The 2,802-nt window shown below is 37.5% G+C and overlaps 1 pseudogene across 1 annotated transcript; it reads left to right on the forward strand.

Annotated features, from left to right (window-relative positions):
• Nucleotides 1–1,123: 1,123 nt before the first annotated feature.
• Nucleotides 1,124–2,509, forward strand: LOC149572288 (protein SMALL AUXIN UP-REGULATED RNA 51 pseudogene; annotated as a pseudogene). Its single transcript, XR_016359906.1, has one exon. The product of XR_016359906.1 is annotated as a protein SMALL AUXIN UP-REGULATED RNA 51 pseudogene (transcript).
• The last annotated feature ends 293 nt before the right edge of the window (nt 2,510–2,802 follow it).

Consider the following 2,802-nt stretch of genomic DNA (forward strand, 5'->3'; position numbering starts at 1 on the left):
TGACCATCAAATTTAGTATCTAGATTCTCATATTGACCCGACATGGTTAGATCAACTTCAGAAACAAAGTGGGTTGTAGACATTTTAAAACCTTGTGTTCCTATTGTATAATGTAATTAAAATTTAAAATATGAAAGAGCCAATTTTTAATATGTTATTTTAACCATTACAATTATATTTATATCTATATTTTATATTGGTTCATATTTTTTACCGATGCCAAAACAGGGATCTCATCCTTGACATGAGCACATAACGATATAGGCTCACTAGCATGGTAATACAAGAGAAAAACAAAAAAAACTCTTACCAAATGAGGGCCTAACATAACTAGAGTTGTCATCCAGGTCATTGAGGACAACGTTCCCCCCTATGGAGAATCCTTTTGGCCAGGGGAGAAGAACCAAGTTAGCTACAAAAATCAAGCATCTTCTGTGGCATCTGAGGTCAAAGAGCTAAAGATGGCAATAGAGGCTATGAATAAGCTGGAGGAAGAAACAGTTGAGCTTCTCAAGAGTCTTGGGTAGCAGTTTCTTTGAGCCCTTTTCTATGTGTGTATCTAGTGTTGCCTTTTGTTGTGCGGAGCTTGCCCCTTTTGTTGTTGTCCTTTTCTCATGCTAGCTTTTTATTGTCTGCTATCCTTGTTGTTTTTGGTTATGATGATCTAAGGTTTGTGTTGTAATTCTGTCCATCTTTTGTTGGCTTTTGTAATAGGCTTTCAAGGTCCCTTCAAAACTTGTTTTCCATAATAAAAAACATATATAGACCTACCAGTGTGAAAGTTGAGAAAGGGTCACTACTCGTGAGCACAAAAGTTGAGCAAAAACCAGTATCTACGAGTACTCCAAATAGTATCTAATTTATAAAATATATATATTTTCCAATAAAAAATAGAAACATTTTTAAAACAAAAATAACATAAATTATTGACATAATATTTTAACTAAATTTTATACTAAAAACGAATACAAAGATTAAAAAGGAAAACTAAATTTCTATAAAAAAAACATACAAGCGATGAGCATTCCCTCAAATTAGAGTCATTTTCCAATGTTAATATAAAAACTCACAAATATAACCTAATCCAAAAGCAATATCCGAAAACAAATGATGGATTGTGAAAATCATACATCATTGAAAAAACCTTCGACGTAATAGTTTATCCCTCTGAAACGACAGGAAACGTTCGGTTAAAAGGTAAAAGCATTATTCTACCAAAGCACATGGGAGACGATGAGCATGCCCGTCACATCTCGGCCTTGTTCCAACGTAACATAAACTCCTTTAAATCCCAGAAATTTCCCATTCACATTCCAAAGAGAGCTGTTGCACAGCCCGTTGAGTGATCTCCAACGTACATTTTCGTGTTCTTGAGTGATTGTTCATCTATTTCTGCTCAATTTTGTTTGCCCTCCAAGCCATTCTGCGCCTGAGAGAAATTCTTGAGCTGAAATTTGAGGATGAAGAAGCTCAATCGAATCGGTCAGATTGTGAAGCTGAGACAATTGGTGAAAAAATGGAAGGCTCGAGCTCAGGATACCTCCATCCATGGCGGCAGTACGACCGGCTGCAGCCTGTCGCCCCGGTCAAAACCCTCATTTCCTTTTTCATACGATTCCGACGAAGAATGTTGCAGGCGCCCGGCTTCTCCTCCGCCTGATGTTCCCGAGGGTTATTTGGGGGTTTATGTCGGTCGGACGGGAGAAGATCGGACTCGATTCATCATTCCCACCGCTTATCTCACTCATCCCTTCTTTCGGGCTTTGCTTGACAAGGCAGAGGAGGAGTTCGGGTTCGATCACCAGGGTGGACTTACTATACCTTGTGAGGTGAGTCTTTTCAATCAGCTTCTGCGTGTTTTGGGAGGCGCTGATCCAGCCAGCGAAACCCTAAGGCTTCATGATCTTTCCGAGTTTTTCTGCAATGAAAGAGACTGCGGCTCTCAGGCTAAAGCCTTGGATTCCTGTCCTTTGTACAGTTTTGGATTCAAAAATTTGATGTTGTGAATTTTAGGTCTCGATCTTTGCTGTAAAGCTGTAACTCTTTACCTTTCTCTTTCTATTCTGGGGTGCTTTATAGGAGATGGCTTTTGTAAGCATTTTCTTGGATGATTCGATCGGAAAAGGGTTTATTTTCGGGGGTTGGGGGGAGATTTTTGTATAGATCGGTGAATTAGGGTCGGGCTAATTGTTTCTGTGACCGATTTGTGTTGGTTCGGCATTTGGCCGCGGAGATTCTGCAAATATGTCTTTTTAGGGTTAATTGTTCGTCTGACAACACTGCAGCAAAGGAAAATGAGATTACTGTGAAAAGTTTTCCGATCATCAAAGGAAAATGAGAATATTGTGCAAAAAATTCAGATTATCGAAGGAAAATGAAAATACTGTGAAAAATCTTTGATCAATCAAAGGAAAATGAGAATATCCTTTGCTGAATACTGTGAAAAAAAAATCCTCATTGTATTATCTGTAAATTGTATAGATAATATGTATACAATCTAATTTTGTAATCCTTGTCTTAACAATTTTGTTGTTTCTTCTATATGAAGAGATTGCCTGGTTCTATCTTTTTATTTGATCCAAGCTCTTCTCAGGTTTCAACAATTCTATTGGCAAATGGAGAAACATATAACTACGAGATATACTTGAGTTAAATTTGGCAGGACTGAAAAAAAAAACTCTTTTTTCTGCTCAGAAGGATTCATATTCAGACTCTGGAATTAGTTAATAAATCATACGTCTCGATGCTGTTAATCGAATAGAAGTAAATTTTCAAAGCAAAACGGCGACTATTCAAGCTTTG

This window comes from Cupressus sempervirens, chromosome 2 (assembly GCF_028749045.1).
Source record: "Cupressus sempervirens isolate cs-2001-9-10 chromosome 2, ASM2874904v1, whole genome shotgun sequence".
Taxonomy (NCBI): Eukaryota; Viridiplantae; Streptophyta; class Pinopsida; order Cupressales; family Cupressaceae; genus Cupressus; species Cupressus sempervirens.